An 18,951-nucleotide genomic window follows, 5' to 3' on the forward strand; every position below is an offset into this window, starting at 1 on the left:
TTTTTTTTTTTTTTTTTGGTTGCAGCCATTATTGTTGTTTGGCAACCGGGCTGCATTCGAACCCACCACCTTAGATGTATGTGGCTGGAGCCTTAGCCACTTGCGCCACAGGTGCTGAGCCAATGCTCTTGCTTTTGCATCAGACCCTAGCTCCCTAGGGACATGGAGATCTGGGCACAACATTTGGGGGGTCTCCCGGGATCCCCAAAACCCCATGGACCCCCTCTGGGAGAGTTTAGTAAGTGTTTGAGGCACGTGTGTCTTGTATTCTGTGTCCTGCCGGTTAAGAGTCTGATCTGATGCTGGTGTAGGGTCAAGGCGGACTCGCTGGGGACCAGCCAACAGGGAGAAGTGGGAGATGTCCCCCCTCCCCAGGCAGATTGGGACGTGGAATCCCCAATCAGATTGAGACGTGGAATCCGCAATCAATGTTGAGGGGCATGGAGCTCCTCTCCTCCTCCCCAGGCAGATTAGAACGTGGAATCCCCAATCAGTGTTGAGGGGGTGCTTCTTTTGACAGACAGTGTGCGGATTGCTGGCTGAGCCATTGATAGGTTGATTGGCTGCCGTCCCAGTTTCAGTTTCGGTTTCATTTTTGTACTTGGTCTTTTTTATTTTCGTTTAGATTCGTCTGTCTGTGTTTTGTGCTTTGTGAGCCTTGTTCTGTGTTTGTGGTTTTAGGGTGTGGGCGACATAGGTCAGACACACATGATGCTTTTAAATCTAACATTAGCTCATTTCCAGGATTTCAAGGGGCGAGCCCACCAGTATGGGTTTCAAGTGAAAAAAGCTAAACTTGAACTTTTTTGCAGGAACGAATGGCCGACTTTTAATGTCAGCTGGCCACCAGAGGATACCCTCCATCTTCCAATTATTCTCCAAGTTAAAACTGTAATTTATAGGTCTCAAACAGGACACCCAGATCAGACTCTGTATATCACCATACGGCAAGACTTAGTGAAGAACCCACCAGACTGGTTAAAGGCCATGCTGCCTCCAAGTCCCAGCGACCAAAAAGAAATAATGGCCTGAAAAGAGAAACCCTCACGCTCCAAGCAAACTACTGCCCCTACCTCCTTATATCCCGTTTTGCAGGGAGGCACGGATCCAGAAACCCTCTTTCCACCTCCATACTGGAACCTCTCCGCTCCTCACTCAGGGAGACCAGATAATGAAGCTGTCCCTTTAAGAGAAAACCTGGCTGAGAACCCAGCCCACACTTGCCAGAGGGCTTGGCAAGAACAACTTCGCATCACCGCTGACTCTACGGCCCTCCTGATGAAGAAGGAAAACAGCCCGCAGCCCGCAGGCCTTTTGCAACCAGTGATTTATATAACTGGAAAATGCAGAACCCCCCTTTCTCTGAGAAGCCCACTGCACTTGTTAACCTTTCAGATTCCATTCTATTTACCCACCATACTACCTGGGACAATTGCCAGCAACTCCTGCAAGTCCTGTTCACAATCGAGGAGCAGGGACAAATTTTGGCAGAAGCCAGAAAGTCTGTCCCTGGAGAAGATGGGACCCCTACTTTTAACCAGGCTTTATTTGATGCAGTTTTCCCCCTAACCCAACCCACTTGAGATTTTAACACAGCTGAAAGTAAGGAGAGGATCCAAGTTTACTGTCAGACTCTGATGGCAGGGCTTAGGAAGGCTGCCCTGAAACCAACCAACTTAGCAAAGGTATACAATGTAGTACAGGAGAAGACAGAGATACCAGCAGCATTCTTAGAGCACATAATAGAGGCGTTTCACACTTATATAGCTATGGATCCAGAGGCAGAAGATAGTAAGCCTGCTGTAATTTTGACTTTTGTCAATCAATCCACCCAAGACATCTGGCAAAAACTTCAGCAAATAGACAGGCTAGGTAGACAATCCCTCAGGATCTGTTGACAATTGCAGAAAAAATGTACAACAATCGAGAAACTCCAGAAGACAAGCACAGCTAGGAAGCAGACCCAAGACCTGACAAGGATTTTGCTGGCCACTACAGTGGGAACTCCAGAAGATATAGCTCAACAGCTATACTATCTTTCTAAAGGTAAGGAGACAGTCCCCTGGGTAGGCCTGCCAGCTAGTAATAGATCCCGTCTCCGCAAAGACCAATGTGCGTACTGCAAGGAGAGTGGACACTGTGCCCATGAGTGCCCTAAGAAGACGGGCCCAGAGCAGAGAAATCAGGTCCTTGTGTTAAAACTTGGAGAACTAAGTGATTAGAGGGGTCAGGGCTCAAGACCCCTCCCCGAGTCCTGGGTAACTTTAAAAGTGGAGGGGACCCAGGTTGACTTCCTCGTCGATACTGGGGCCCAACATTCAGTTCTGATCAAAGACAAAGGGGCCTTGGATCCCCGGAAGTCTTGGGTGCAGGGCACCACTGGCATGAAACAGTACTCATGGACTACCCAAAGAACTGTGGACCTAGGCATGGATCGAGTATCTTGTGCGTTCATAGTTATTCCTGACTGCTCCTACCCTCTCTTGAGGAGTGACTGCCTCACCAAGATAGGAGCACAGATCACTTTTAAGACAAATGGGCCCCAGGCTGATCAACAGGGGCACCCAATCCAGGTATCGACCATCCACTTAGAAGATAAATATTGGCTACATCAGCCTCCTCAACCAGCCCACTCACCCAAAGACATGACAGAGTGGCTTTGCCAATTCTCTGCATCATGAGTGAGACCCGAGGAATTGGGCTAACCTCACATCGGCCTCCCATTCTAGTGGAACTAAAACCAATAGCCGAGCCTACTCAGGTGCAGCAATATCCCAAGTCTCAGGAGACACAGAATGGTATATTGCCCCATATCTGGAGACTTAAAGAGGCTGGAATTTTAGTCCCTTGCCAGTTGGCCTGGAATATCCCCCTGTTGCCAGTCAAGAAGCTTTCAACAAATGATTACTGGCCTGTCCAGGACTTGAGAGATGTCAACAAAAAGGTAATAGATATCCACTCCATTATGCCTAATCCATACACCCTCCTAAGCTCACTGACTCCAACTCAGACATGGTATGCAGTGTTAGATCTTAAAGATGCCTTTTTCAGCCTCCTGCTAGCCCCATAGAATCAGCCCCTGTTTGCCTTCAAATGGAGCGACACTGAATGTGGCATCCACAGGCAGCTCACCTGGACCCACCTACCACAAGGGTTCAAGAACTCTCCCACCATCTTTAATGAGGTGTTACATGAAGACCTTGGTGACTTCCGTAAGACACACCCTGATCTGACCCTATTGAAGCATGTAGATAATATCTTATTGGCAACAGACTCAGAATCCAAGTGTGTCCAAGGAACGTGAGACCTACTGGCCACTCTTGGCTCCCTCAGCTATCGAGCCTCAGCAAAGAAGGCTCAGCTTTGTCAACTAACTGTGAGTTATCTGGGATATGTACTGGGGGGTGTCAGTTGTGGCTAACCCAGGCCAGAAAATAAATGGTACTGAAAATCCCAGTGCCTACGTCACCCCAGGCAGTTAGAGAGTTCCTAGGCTCGGCAGGCTTTTGCTGGTTCTGGATTCCAGGCTTTGCTGAAATGGCCAAACCTCTGTATTAAGCCACTAAAAATACTCAACCTTTTCAATGGACAGAGGAACAAAGTAAGGCTTTCCATGCCTTAAAGAAGACCCTACTGTCCACCCCTGCTTTAAGCCTTCCTGACATTACCAGGCCCTTTCACCTGTACATTGATGAACACAAAGAAGTAGCAAAAGAGGTGTTGACTCAGACTCTAGGGCCATGAAACCGGCCAGTGGCTTATCTGTCAAAAAATCTAGATCCTATAGCAGCAGGGTGGCCTCTGTGCTTGCGGATTATAGCTGCTACCGCCCTTATCACCAAAGATGTAGACAAACTCGCTCGAGGACAAGAACTAATAATTACAACTCCTCATGCCATAGAAGGGGTGTTGAAACAGCCCTCAGACTGGTGGATGAGCAATGCCCGACTCACTCATTACCAGAGTCTGCTGCTCAACCCTCCTCAGATCCAGTTTGAGCTAAGGCAACGCTCAACCCAGCCACCCTCCTGCCAGACCCAGACCTGGACACTCAGCTTCACAACTGCTCCAAGATCCTGGCACAAGTACACAGCACCCACCATGACTTGAAAGATCAACCTTTGCCTGATGCAGAGGTGACCTGGTACACTGATGTTAGCAGTTACATCAAAGATGGCAACAAGTATGCTGGGGCAACAGTAGTGACTGAGACTGAAGTAGTATGGGCTGATCCCCTCCCAGCTGGCACCTCCACCTAAAAGGCTGAGTTGATAGCCCTCATGAAAGCCCTTATCTTAGGAAAAGACATGAGACTCAATACATATACTGACAGCTGGTACACATTTGCTACTGCGAATGTTCATGAGGCAATTTACAGAGAACCAGGACTGCTCACAGCTGAGGGAAAAACTGTCAAACATAAGGAAGAAATATTTGACCTTCTCTCGGCCCTCTGGCTCCCCCAAAAGGTGGCAGCAATCCACTGTCCTGGACACCAGAAAGGAGATACTCCAGTGGCTAGGGGAAATAGACTAGCTGACTTAACCACCAGGCAAGTGGCTGAAAACACAAGCTTAAACTTCCCCTCTACATTCCAGACCTAGGATCTCCAAACTTGCCAGAAGCTCCCAGTTAAACCACTAAAGACTTACAATGGATGCATCAGATCCCTATGGTACATGCCCCAGAGCGGTATAATGAGTGGTGGCTAACTGTGACGGAAAAGTTTTACTTCCTGCAAAAATTAGGGCAGGAAGTCTTACAGCAGATGCACCACTCTACGCACCTGAGTTCTAGAAAGATAAAAGACCTACTCAGACATACAGGTATCAAAATACAAGGCCAAAATGCCAAAATTAATAAAATAATTGCTTCCTGTAAAGCATGCACCCTCACCAATAGTCAATCACAACCCCAAAACCAGGGTCACAACAATATGGGACCAAGCCAGATGCATACTGAAAAGTTGATTTTACTGAAGTCAAACTAGGTAAATATGGATACAAATATTTATTAGTCTTCATAAATACTTTCTCTGGATAAGTAGAAGCCTTTCCCACCAAACAAGAGACAGCACAAGTTATAGTCAAGAAACTATTAGAAGATATAATGCCTAGATATGGACTTCCCAATATTATAGGGTCAGACAATGGGCCAGCCTTCACTTCTCAAATAGTAGCTAGTCTGGCTAAGACCATGGGAACAAACTAGAAGCTACACTGTGCTTACCAGCCTCAGAGTTCAGGACAGGTAGAGAGGATGAATCAGACCTTAAAAGGAATCCTGACAAAATTAATATTAGAGACTGGTGGTGACTGAGTTACTCTTCTCCCCTTTGCTTTGTAATAAGGTAAGAAATTCTCCCTATATCATAAGCAAGACCCCATTTAAAATTATGTATGAAAAACCTCCACCCCTAGTTCCTAGCTTACTGAGTCAAGCTATAAATAAGAAACAGAATAATAATTTTTCTCTTTCCTTACAATGATATAAAAAATGTCAACAAGAAAACTAGAAGATCATCGCCCTGTACAACAGCAGGCCCACACCTGAACCCCACGCATTTCGGCCTGACCACTGGATGTATGTAAAATGCCATCAGCACAAGACCCTTGAACCACGGTGAAAAGGACCCTACATTGTTGTCCTGATGACACCCACCACACTCAAAGTAGATGGCATCACGTCGTGGGTCCACTACACCCATGCCCACCTAGCTGATACATTTGCTGCCAAGGAAAACTACACCCCAGAGTAGAAACTCCAACGAGACCCTGACAATCCATTAAAGCTCAAACTGCGAAGATGCCAGAATCCTTGATGTCACTGTATGTGCACTATATACTGACTTGCTCTTCCTTATTAGCTACTCCCCTTGCTGCCAGCCCTCATCTCCCTGTTCAGGTAACATGGCAGGTTATTAATGCTAGCTCAGGAACCATCCTCCATCAGACCTCAGAAATTCACCCTAAAGGTACTTGGTTCCCAGAACTCCTAGTAGATCTCCACCATCTATTAAGGACCACTCTCTGGTGCCACCCAGATCTGACTAAGACCTTTTATGTCTGCCCCCGTCACCTTCCTGACAAGTGTGGAGAAGCGAGTTTGTACTTCCGTAACTCATAAAGCTGTGTTTCCACTGGACAAATATAGTAGATCCCCCCTAGACAAGAAGACCTAATTCAGATGAAATGGAAGACTACGTGTCCCAGCAAAGGGTGCCCCCAGAAAAATCCCAAATGTGATATAGTTAGTATCAGCTTTACTGTAAAAGAGAAGCAGATGCAAGGATGGAAAACTGGCAAATGGTGGGATGAGCAGTTGTACCGCTCTTCCGAGACAGATTCAGGTAATATTTTCCTACTAAAAGTCCTATATGCCCCAGTTAATACTAGGCCCCCTACTGCAGTAGGCCCCAACTCGATACTTAAGCTTCCCCCTGCAGCCATACCCAAGTCCCCTGGCACCCCAGGCCGAGCACCAGGCACCCAAAGTCCAGACCCCACGCCCACCATGGCTATTACCATGACACTTGCACCTGTGCAGGAAGACCCCATACCTGCACCTGCTGAAAATCTTGACCCACTCCAGAATTTAGTCACCACTACTTACCAGGTCCTGAACACTTCCAGACCAGACCTCACCAAGTCTTGTTAATTATGTATAGAAACCAGACCCCCATATTATGAAGGTATAGCTATAACCAGTCAGCCTACTGTTAGCTCCTCAGCTAGCTTCTGCAGATGGCAACAGCAAGGTCCCCGACTCACCCTCCAAGCCACATCGGGCCAAGGACTCTGTGTAGGCCACACACAGCCTCAGTTCCGACATCTTTGCAGTCAGACTCTGTCCTAGAATGGTACTGGGTACTTAATTCCCACCAACAATTCCTGGTGAGCCTACTCTACAGGGCTCGCACTGTGCTTACATGGAACAGTCCTTAACCTAACCTGTGACTTCTGTGTCTTAATACAGCTCATCCCCAAGATAATCTATCACTCAGAAGAAGATATATACCAGGCCTATAAGCTCCATTCAACTGCAGGTAAAATTAGTAAAATTAAAAGGGAACTGGTTACCGCAGTAACTCTAGCCATGCTCATAAGACTTGGCATAGCAGGCGCAGGCACAGAGATTTCCTCCCTAGTTCTACAAGACAAAAACTATGAAGCCTTATGTGCCACGATTGACCTGGATATTGAAAGAATAGAAAAGTATATTTTGCACTTACAGGAGTCCCTAATATCCCTCTCCAAAGTAGCATTGCAGAACAAAAGAGGTCTGGACTTGTTATTTCTTCAGCAAGGTGGTCTATGCGCTGTTTATGAGAAAAATGCTGTTTTTATGTAGACCACTCAGGTGTTGTAAAAGAATCTATGGCTCTAGTCAAAGAAGGGTTACAGAAAAAAAAAAAAAAAAAAACTAGATCAAGAACAGTCACAAAATTGGTTTAAATCATGGTTCCACTGGTCCCCCTGGTTAACAACCTTGATCTTAACCTTAGCAGGACCCCTGATGATAGTCTTGCTGTTACTCACCCTAGGCCCCTGTGTCATCAACAAGCTCCTAAACTTCATCAAAGACCAAGTAGGAGCTGTGCAACTACTAGTGCTCAAAAGCCAGTACCAACCACTGTCCCCTTCATACCTAGAACTAGAACCCATCCAGTCCCAAGATTGGGACTCTTAGACACATGTCAAGGGGGGAATGAAAGAACAAAACTGATGTCATCTTAAGCTTAAGTTTCAGTTTCCCTGAAGTTAAGTTTCAGGTTCTCAGAAGTCAGGACACAGGCACATGATGCCACCTCAGTGGCCTCAACCAATCAGACACACATGACCTCACGTAGAGGTCACTCCCTCCCCTCACCCATAAAAGCCACCTTCCCCCTTAGAACAGGGCCTTCAGCCTGATCTCGCTGCACCAAGATACTGGAGGCCCAGATTCACAAGCTTGAATAAAACTCTCCTGCTTTTGCATCAGACCCTGGCTCCCTGGTGGTTCTTGGGGACATTGTGATCTGGGCACAACAGGGTGGGTCCTGTGCACATATGAACTTTCCATCCAAAAGCATACAAATACACACAATGTTTGAAAGCACTATGTTGGGAAGCTAAAGTACTTTTGGGAAATAATTGAGTCTATGGACCCCTAATTTTAGTTCTGTTTACAGTATATATATAAAAAAAAGCAGAGAAGTGTTTTTTACTTCACAAATCTCTTTAACTTTTTTTTTTTTTTAATGGTTTGAGGCTTTGGATAAAATGTGGAGAGTTTGCAGAATATAATGTAGGCTAAATTTTCCATTTAGTACTTGAATAAGTTTGCTTTGTTATGATTAATACTTTAGAATGAATCCTCAGACTTAAAACATAGGTGTATTTGTTTCCATAAAGCATCATAATGTGATTATGTACAACAACAGAAGTGTATTGTCTCAAGGGTCTAGAGGTTAGAGGTCTGAGATCAAGGTGTAGGCAGGATGGTCCCTTCTAATGGCGGTGAGGAAGAATCAATATGTTCCATGTCTTTCTCCAGCTTCTGTTAGTTTCCTGGAATCTTTGGCATTCTTTGGCTTCTGCTGCATGACCTTGATTGCTGCCTTCATCTTCACATTAAATGCATGCTATATGCATATCTACAAATTTCCTCTTTTATAAGAGCAATAGTCATATTTAGGTTTGTGTGCCACTCTGTGCCAGTTTGATCACATCTTTAATTACTTCCATCTTCAGTGATTAATTTCATCTTTAATTAATTTCATCTTCCTATTTCTAAATAAGGCACATTCTTAGATACTAGGGTTAAGATTTCAATATAATGTGGGTGATAAGGAGGACAATTCAACCCATAATGCAAGGAAAACTTCAAAATTCTTAACTAAAAAACAATAATTGCCACATTGAGTTCTACCATTTAGACAAGGTCATGCATTTTCTTTCAATGATTATAAATAAATGATTGATAAATAAATTTTTAAAAACTAAAGATCTAAGTTCCCTTCTTCATTTAACTAAGAGAGTTCATAAATTTCTACGATGGGATAGAACATGTAAGCCTGCCTGAAATACTGCTGAATATCCCCCTATCCCCATTACAGCTATGTATGGATATTACAGAATGCATGTCTGCAATGGAATGAAGGTATCATGGGTAAGGGCGGATATTTCTGATGGTTATTGGGAGATTATCTCTGGAATGGAAGTAAAATACAACAGGTACTTCTCTTTAGAGAAAACTGAGGATGACTAAAATGGTGAAATCCTTTTACCTATAGGGATGTAAGGCATAGGAGCATGGATTTCTAGACATCAGGGACTTGCAAGGTTTTGAAACAGATCTCCTGGAATCCCTGAGAGATGATTCTACAACTAGCTCAGTAAAGAGACGATTACTCCTGAGCCGACCAAGTGAACTAGAAATGCCAGAAATATTCCAGAGGTTTTTGACTTGATGGTTAAGAGAAAGAAGAACTGGATGAAGAGGAAGAATTTCTGTTTAGACTAAATTTTCTCTTGAACTAAGTAAGAGTAAGAGGCTAATCCTCACGTAAGCGGGTCTTCACCCAGTAATCTGGCTAACGCAAACCAAAACCTGTTTTGTGCCTTCATGGGAAAGCCTAAGGCCTCTAAGTTCCAGGTAAGTATAACCTGCTCCAGATGTAGGCCTCCATATACATAACTCTCTACTCTGACCTAACCAGAACCTCACCTTTTTCAAACTTTACCTGCCACGGGTAATAGTCATCTCTCATGCTGGTCACTTCTCAATATAAGGACCACATAAACTCTTTCTGTTGGAGCCATTTACGTCAGGAATATCTGATTCTGGGAATTGGTGGACGGAGAAAAGGAGCCACCTGGGTCCATCCTGAGAGAACAAGAGACAGGAGTGTTCGTATTTGCCAGAATTTATCAATGGTCTTTAGCAGCTCTGGACCAGCTGTCCTATTCTTAGTTCATGTAAACTTGTGGGTTCTCAATATTGGCATATCTCCAAATCAGGTGAGGTAGTTAAAACACCAGCTTCAGAAATTTTGGTATGGAACTTTCAGATTAAACCCAAAGATGGAAATTTTATTTTTATATCACCATATATTATAGGGTCATCATTTGATATTGCACAGTGGAGTCAGGTTAGTAGCATTATCTTTCAATTCTCCACACATTTCATTATCTTTCTCACACAGAGAATTAATCCACGGAGAAAATATCATTTTGTAAAATACCAACAGAGCTGAGCACAGTATGCATGCTAACAGACCCAGCTACTCAGGAGGTCGAGGCAGGAGGACTGTTTGGGGCCAGGAGCTCCAGGTTATATGAGTGGTGCACAATGATCATACCTGTGAACAGCCATTGCACTCCAGCCAGGGCAACACAGAAAGACTTTGTTTCCAAGTAAGCAAGTAAATAAACAAATAAAATTAAAAGATCAATAAAAATTAAAAGTCCACCTTTGAGCTTGCTTAAAACTAGTACCCTTCACCTCAGTTATCTACATTTCTAGGCTTATCAGCCATTCTAAGGCCCGTCTGAATGCACTCATTCATAGTCATGTCTGTATGAGACATTGTTTAGTTTTATTTAGGTATGTCCTCCCATTACTGAAATTTTTTGTACACACTTTTACTCTCAGATTAATTAGATTCTCATCAATGCAAAAAGAAAAAAAACAATGCAATGATCTAAAGTACAATGCTTGAAGTACTCTTGTATTTTTGTTTGTTTCCTTTTAAATTGAAATTGTTGCATATGAAAGATATTCCCCAAAGTAATTAAAAACTTTAGTGCCAGTTTGTGCTAATTTTCTGCTGAACAATTGGACAAATGAAAACACTGATGTCCAGATGGTACAATTCTCAGAAATCCTGGGTGTCTTTAGAATGGCTGCATTTTATAAGGTTGATGGCAAGATAAATTGGCATGTACTGTGTAGACTATTAGAAAGTCATATTATTGATTTTATTATGTTGCTATTCATAGTGGCATTGGCATTTTGTCCATTAAATATGGTGGAGATTAATGATCACTTATAAGAATTTTCTTATAGGAGCAGATTTTTTGAAGCAAATGATGATGTTATACGGGAAAAAAATATGTAAATCATTACGTACCAGCCTAGAAGGAGACTACTGAGGTGCTGAAAGGTGATTGTATTTAAATGATTTACTCTGTTTCTCTAATGAGAAACACATTCTTCTATATGTGTATTTCTATATATTGTAGAATAATATTTGTATGTTATAGTGTAATTATTTTTTATATGAGGAAGGCATTTTCATAATAGCCAGAGAACTTGTTGAGAGAGGAATCTTGTTTAATATTTCGCTAGAATACCCAATAGAGAACTCCATGATGGTTGTAGAAAATGTAGTGATTTTTCTACGAAGTGCTTTTCATTTCTAAGGTACTTAACCCTCAGTCCTCAGTAGGTCTTCTTGAATGCTACTTGTCATGTCATTTAAAAATCTCTCACACCAGAGAGTAATAACATCTCATTCACAGAATAACCTTTTTAAACTTAGCACTTCCCAATGTGCAAAATTCTTTCAAAGGCTGTGTCATGGTGTAATAATCCAAGTTTCTATGTAACTTAAACCCTGTGTGTTTTTATGACAATATTCTATCCCATCCTCCCCCTAATCTGTGCCAGCCATCTTTCTCACTGCTCTGCCATGTTGAATCTACTCTTTGAGGCATTCTGCCTATGAGAAGAATATTCAAAGTAGACCATTTTTTTTTTTTTTTTGTGGAGATAAAGCTCCACAAAATGGAAGCTTTGTATGGAATATATTTGTACTTTCTGGCTTCTAGACAACTTCTTTTATTATCTATGTCTAACTTCTTAAGTCTTCTAGTTTCCAAATTGTAAAATCCAGAAATAAAAAAAAAATATGTATATTTAATTTGGCTGAGACAGTGGAATAAGTCTTCTTCTGATAAATGTGGTGATAATGAGGGGATCTTGTGTTTTAAATAAAATAGGATAACTCATTCCAGAAAAGTCTTAAGGGTGGTTTTCTTTTTAGGTATATTTTTGTATCTCTTGGCATATTTAGTACCAGATAATATTTGAACCTTACCATGAATAACTTTTCAGGTAAATATCTGAGACGGAACATTCAACGGATATGCCCAACTTAACATACATTTTCCATAAATGTCAAGGATAGCTTTTCTCCATCTCAACACTGTGAGATATAAGTCATCCTTTCGAAGATTAATAACCTTTGCCAAGATTGGAGTTGATTTATGTTCTGGCTCTGTTGGCAACAGAGGCTTTCCTACCCCAGCCCTCATCAGCTACATTGATTGGGCACCAGAGCTTCCCCAGCCTGCTGCTTAAGCAGATGCTAATGGGCAAATGAGCAGCAGTAGGGGGGCAGGCTGGGGTGAGCTTCTTCATTAGCAACTGTTCAAGCAGCAGGCTGAGGGAATCTGCAGATGCTGAGAAAGATACTAGGATGAACATTGACCTCAAAGGTATTTTTGAGCAAAACTTAAATTTTTCTGCCAGAAGGTCAGGTTGCTATGTTTATGAAAAGTCATATCCTACAAAATATGGTAGATAATGGGTTTATATCCTTTTTTAAGTTCCTGCTTTCTTATGTTGATGTCAATGCATGTATCAAAAATAATCAACAGCAGATTTTTTTGGTGCTAAGTTATTATCTTGTAAAATTGCCTACTCATGATAATCACAGCAAGTCTTACAAACTACAGAATCTGATGCAATGGATCAGGCCTAAGAATTTAAGAATCTGTACTTTTAGTGCATGATGGGAGATTTTATGATGGAGTAAGGAGAAAACACATTTTTCTAAGATGTTTACTACAAATGCTGCCCAGGATGTCCTTTATCACAATTACACAAACAATTGTTTAAAATACAAGAGGGGCACACCTCCCTGGTCCTACCAAATGATAACTTTTAGGGAAGAACCCAGGAATCTATTTCTAAGCAACTATTGTAAGGCTCAAGTTTCAGAAAGGCAGGTGAATAAAAAGTTCAAATCTGGTTAAAAGGGTTGATTCTAAATTATCTGAAAGCACTAAGCATTTCTCCTTTAAAACTATGAGTTCATTTTAGAAGCAATTTCTCTATTCTTTCTTCCTAAAGGATCAAAGGTAGATGTATAACACCATCCATAAAATTATCAATTTGTCTTCTGAACGCTGAATGCCTATGGAATTGTGTTTCTCCATATACTTTATGCCTGATTTTTTTCTTTCTGGATTGTTTGTACTGCTATAGGTAGTTGTCCTTGATGTTTGAGTTTATAGGTGGCTAATTAAAAATGTGATCAGATGTCCTATCATTTAGTGATAAATCACTGTACTTAGTTTCTTAAAGATGTCCTAACAATTTGCCACAAGTTTGATGGCTTAAACAAGAAAAAATTTTTCTCTCACAATTCCAGGGACCAGAAACGTGAAATCAAAATGTCAACAGGTCTGGTTCCTTCTGAAGGTTTTGAGAGAGAATCTGCTGAATGCCGTACTCCTTGTTTTTAAGGGCTCTGGCAGTTTTTGACATTCCTGGGCTGTCACTCCATTCTCTACCTCTGTCTTCACTTGGCTTGATTATGTACCTCTGTGTCTCAGAGTTTCCTCTTTTTTTCCTCTTAGAAAAACATGAGTCATTGTATTTAGGGCCCACCATAAATCCAGGGAGACTTGAACCCATTATTACAAGCCCTGAGGGTTAGTACTTGGACATATTTTTGAAGGGACATAGTTCAACTCTCCTGGTGACTAAAGTATAAAGATATATATCTAAGGAACAATATGTATACATTGCTCAATATACACGAGTAACCAGACAGGTTGATTATAATATGTATTATGCATGTTTTTAGGTATTCCTTTTAAGATAAATCTAAAATAAAATATTATGTCTATTTTGTACTTCATTTTAAAAGTAAAAATGCTCCTCTAATTTTAAAGACATTAACTATCTCACATCTATATGTGGTATGTGTCTAAATTACAAATGAAGCTGGAATTTTTAATTGAAATAAATTTAGCATGTGCATTTTCAGTTACATGCATGTAATTATCAAACTCAATCATCCACTACATTAAATCTGATACTATCCAGATATATTCATTTATTATTAGCTTTATAGAAATAACAGAATTTGAATTTATTTTTATGTGAACTTTGGGGGAAATATTTCAAACAGTTTATCAAATCTGGATTCAATACTATGTCACCTTTATTATGTAAAAGATTTTTAACGACAATCATGAAATGTAGGTTTAAATAAGTATACAACTAAGTATTTTGGACTTTGTTTTTAAATTTTTTTAACCATCATTCTCCAGTGAGTAGAAAATTTCAAGTCAACCAATACTATGCTTGTGGTCTCATTCTTTATCTTTCTTTTTTCCACTCTCCTTCTCTCACTCAATGTTAGGATTCTTTTGTATTATCTGCTTTAAAATTCTCAGTTGGTTCAATTGCTAAAGGGAGACATGGAGGTCTGCAGCACACTCCTTGGCAAGCACTGGGAGTATAGCTTTCTCATTTCAAATTCACAAAGCATAGTCCTTTTGGCCCCAGGAGGCTCAGGCTGCTTTACCTTGCTGCTGTAATGCGAATATACTGACACATTTTCATTATTAGATCAAAGGAGAAAGACATTACATGAAGTCACTTGCAAATGAAATATCAAAATTGGCTGGAGTATACACTTTCATTCTAATCAAATACCATTCTCTTTTTCCAGAATCAATAGAGGAAACCTAAGAAAGGAGACACATGGTCTGAAATTAATACAGCTGGTGATATCAGACTGAAAGCAGGGCCATTCATTCACAGTTGACTTAAATAACTGAAACATGGATTTTATAATTAGAATGACTTAGAAATAGGAAATTAATTTATAGACAGGATTTAAAAATTAACATGTAGGTTTTATTAGTTTTAGCATTGAGTTGTACTATACTCATGATCTGGTAATTCAAGGTAAAGTGTATAAAAGAGATTACTTCAAATGATCATTTTTTTCCAAAATATGAAGAGCATCTTTTGCAATTATATGTGCATTAAATCTACATAATCATCTTTTAAAATAATGTTTTATTTTTAGTGAGTCCAATTTAAACTCAACTGTTCATTTCTATTGGTTCATGACTATAGTCACCAACTATAACAAATCAACAAAATTTTTTGTTATAAAAGTTGACAAGCATACTTACCTGGCAGGGGAGATACCATAATTATGAAGGTCCTGACCCCTGCAATTTCCCCAAATGTAGGAAACTCAACTGCATAATTTGTGGTAGTGGGGGACTAAGTGTGTGCTTTCCCCTGTTATAATAAAAAATAAAAAAATAAAATATAGTTGACAAGTTTTTCTCATATTGTTCACTGTTTTTTATATGTTTCAATAATTGTATAGTTTTATAGGACTATTGATAAGATCTATCAATAGTCTTAAATGCCAAATGCCAAGTGCCTTTGAGTGTATGTTCTCTGAAAAATTGCTTACATTGTAGCAAATGTGAAGTCTATAATTTGTAGGAGCTAGCATTTTTTTGTCAATATGCAAAATCTAAATGAACTTAAATGTGAATGTTTGGAATTATAGAGAAATAATTTGCAGCATATATTTGAAATATACTTACCCCTTTACTTCCTTGACAGTATATTTTCATAATATACTGTCATCTCAAACAATACTATATTTTTACTCCTAAGACTCCTAAGATTTTTCTCTTAAACTTGACCTAGAGTCACCAGACTTCTCATTCAGAGTCACTGAACAGAGAATTATATTCAGTAATTAGAGGCACTCTGACATACCTATGATCTTGCCAAAACATTGCCCAATAGGTCTAAAATTGTAAAAATAAAAAATTGAAGGCTGGAAACTATGTAATTTCTTTCTGTATATTATAACAGGTTTTATTTCTGAATTATAGGAGTCCTAATGTTCACAACAAGTTTCTATAATCTCATGGAGGAATATGAAGGTAAGAAGCAGTATCAGTATTACAAAATCCATTTTTCCAATGAAGAAGGAGAAAATGATCAGAAGCAATGCTCACAACTTGGCCTGTGAGTTTTCAGGTGTTTGTGCAAGGGTTGCATTGAATCCAAAGTCATGAATTTGGGATTTAGATTGAGTCAAGATGCTATTATTTTTCATGGTTCCTGTTTAGCCTTCAAAAAATAAAATACAACTGATAAGTAGTGTATATGCCTTAAATGGAAGATGTACATACAGGTACCCTAAAGAAAATATGGAGCAGATATTTATAAGACATAAAAATTTCCTAGTCTTTACAAATATAGTTGGAGACAAAAATAAATCTAAATTTATAAAGGATGTAACCAAAAGAAGATCCAGTTAAATTCCAGTTCACTTGTATACCTGAACACCTACTTCCTATCAAAAATTATTTTAGATTACTATGGACTAATAAACTGCAGTATATGTATACCATAGAATACCATTTAGCCATAAAAGATGGAGATATTATATCTATTTTATTAACCTGCATGGAGTTGAAACACATTCTTCTCAGTAACGTATCGTGAGCATGGAAAAGCAAGTATCCAATGTACTCAATCCTAATATGAAGTCAGTAGATGATCTAATTCATGCCCACACAAGAGAAAAACTCAAAATTTATTTTAAGATGGGGTAGGTGGAAAGAGTGAGTTGGGATATTGGTGTGCTCCCACTTAATGGGTACAATGTGCAGGTATATGACACACTTCCTGGTGATGGAACACAACTACAACACCCAACCACACCCGCCAACCAGGGACGATACCCCAAAATGCAAACATTGTAACCTTATTCTTTGTAACCTCAAATTAACCTGAAATTTAAAGAAAAAGGAAGAAGAAAAGAAACAAGCTGTTGGTATCTATATCGATGTGAATGAATCTTAGAAGAATTATGTGAAAGAATCAGATAAAAAAGAGCACACACTTTTTGATTTTATGTACAAAAAGTTTTTAGAAAAGAAAATTGATATACAATGATAGATAACAAGTTATCTGAAGTTTAGGAGGAGGTATGGCAGGAATGCTACAAAGATGCATGAAGAATCTTTGGGAGCCATGGGTTCTTTGTCCTGAGTTTGTTGGCAGTTTCAGGTTTATTCATATTTCATTTTTATTAAATGTTTTTGTTTAAATATGTTCATATTTCATTTTATTAAATGTTTTAGCTTAAATATGTCCAGTTTAAATAAGTCCAGCTTAAAGTATGTTAATTACACTGAAAGTATTAAATAATATGATTTTCGATGGTGAAGACATATGATAGAGCACTTAACAAGGAAGTCAGATAAAATTGAGATTAATATTAATTCCAGCATTAATTAGCAATGCAGGCAAGAGAAATTTACCAACATTTGTTTCTTTAGCTATAAGATGGGAAAATAATATGACTTAAGATAATAAACTTAGCTTGGAATTTAAGTGTGGAGAGAGAAGGCAGAACAAGATGGACAAATAGAAACCACTAGTGATAATCCCTTTGCATAAACACCAAATTCAACAACTATCCATGCACACATGTTTGGAAGAACAAAGTAAAAGGTGACTACTTATGCTATCTGTATTTAATATTATTTCAGAGAAAGAGGCACTGATGAGGACAGAAAAGACAATCTTAGATTGCTATACCACACTTCCCCCATCCTCTAGCAGTGCCACACCAGCATGTTAAGTGAAAACAATCTATCTGTCCAGGTAGGGGGAGAATAAAGTGATCGTTGGACTTTGCATTAGACTTCAGGGCTTCCCTGGCACAGGAGAACACAGCACAAGGCAGAATTCAGGTTCCCATGGAAGAAACATTTAACTAGCCCAGGCAGAGGGAAGGCCTCTGCTTGATACCTAATTTCTGGCTAGTCTCACCACAGCTGATAAAAACCAGCCTGGGACCTGAACTAAATTCAAAAGGCAGTTAGGCCACTAAAGCTGTAGTCTTCAGGCAATTTCTGTCATCGTTCTGGCTTGGAGCCTGTGGACTTGGGGTGGATATGACCCAGAGAAATGCCAACAGTGGCAATGCCAGCACCCTTGTCAACCCTCTCCCAACTACAAACAGTATAGCTCAGAAAGAGTCTAATGATACTTGGGAAAAGGAAAAGAAAGAGGTCCAGGGACTTTGTTTTTCAACATGGATAACAGCTCAGCCCCAGTGAAATCAAACACAAAGCAGATTGTTAAAGCTCCTGAGCCTAGGCCTTAGTTCCTGGATGGCTCTTCTGGACCCAACCCGGGCCAAAAGGAAACATGCTACCCAGAATGGAAGGACCAGTCCTGGCAGCATTCACCAAATACTGGCTGAAGAGCCCTTAGACTTTGAATAAACAGAAGAGGTAGGTGCCCAACAGGCACTGCAGGCTTTGGGTGTGATGAGGCTGGCTTTAGGCATGACACAGTGCAAATGGCCAAAAGGGAGTGCCCATGTCATTCCTGCCCCAGCTCCAGCAGCCAGCAGACATGTGACAGAAGAAAGAGAAATACTTTGCCTGGGAGTCCTGAGAATTCTCTCATATCTTACATAAGTCCACCAAGGAAGTATAACCAGGAGATTGCAAAAGTCACACCATTACTGGGTTTGTGCCCCCACTAAGTACTAATACAGCTAGAGTGACAAAAGACTTAGACCACAACACTCAATTCCCTGTGAATATCTTGAAAGCCTTCTTAAGAAGGATAGGTTCGAATAAACCTACATTGCAAACATTAAAATAAATACTAAATTTGTCAATGCCCAACATTGGTGAATATCCAAAAATATGAAGATCCTTCAGGAAGACATGACATCAGCAAATGAACTAAATAAGATACCAGTGAGGAATCCTGGTGTAATGGAAAAAGATGACTTTAAAGACAAAGAATTTGAAATAGCTGTCCTGAATAAGCTTAATGAACTCCAAGACAATACAGAGAAATAATTCAGAAGTGTTTTGG

At 40.2% G+C, this 18,951-nt stretch overlaps 1 pseudogene; it reads left to right on the forward strand.

Annotated features, from left to right (window-relative positions):
• The first annotated feature begins 15,198 nt into the window (after positions 1-15,198).
• LOC111722867 lies at positions 15,199-15,321 on the forward strand (annotated as a pseudogene).
• Positions 15,322-18,951: the final 3,630 nt, after the last annotated feature.

This window comes from Otolemur garnettii, unplaced genomic scaffold, assembly GCF_000181295.1.
Source record: "Otolemur garnettii isolate 467f Iridium unplaced genomic scaffold, OtoGar3 scaffold00006, whole genome shotgun sequence".
NCBI lineage: Eukaryota > Metazoa > Chordata > Mammalia > Primates > Galagidae > Otolemur > Otolemur garnettii.